Source organism: Triticum dicoccoides, chromosome 4A, assembly GCF_002162155.2.
Source record: "Triticum dicoccoides isolate Atlit2015 ecotype Zavitan chromosome 4A, WEW_v2.0, whole genome shotgun sequence".
Classification (NCBI taxonomy): domain Eukaryota; kingdom Viridiplantae; phylum Streptophyta; class Magnoliopsida; order Poales; family Poaceae; genus Triticum; species Triticum dicoccoides.
The window spans coordinates 666,291,130-666,291,564 of NC_041386.1; positions in this window are offsets into that span (position 1 = coordinate 666,291,130).

Consider the following 435-nt stretch of genomic DNA (forward strand, 5'->3'; position numbering starts at 1 on the left):
CAGGCCTGTTGCTGCTGTTGGAGACCGGGGCGGGGGCGGGGGCGGGTCATGCCAACGGGAGGAGCAGCGGAGGAGTAGGGACCCTACCCGCCCGCCATGTCGCCAGAGGGAGCTGCGCACAAGGGACCGGCGATGGCCTGGAGGAAACCTAACGAGAGTTTCGCCTGATTTTAAAAAAAAATGCGCGTGCGAGGGGGGAGGTGTACAATAGTATAAAAAGGGCCTTTCGTCCCGGTTCGTAAGAGCATATTCAGCCGCGCCCCCAACAGGCCCCCCGGGCGACTCTTTCGGCGCCGGCGCCAAAAAAATACCCCAGTCGTGCCCTCAGGACGACGGAAAGTGCCGGTTCGGCCTTTTTTCCGCCTAGCGGCCGGAGGCCGAACCTGGTGCGCTGGGGGCGCTTGCGGGCTCCGGCGCAAGGGAAAAGCGTGGCTG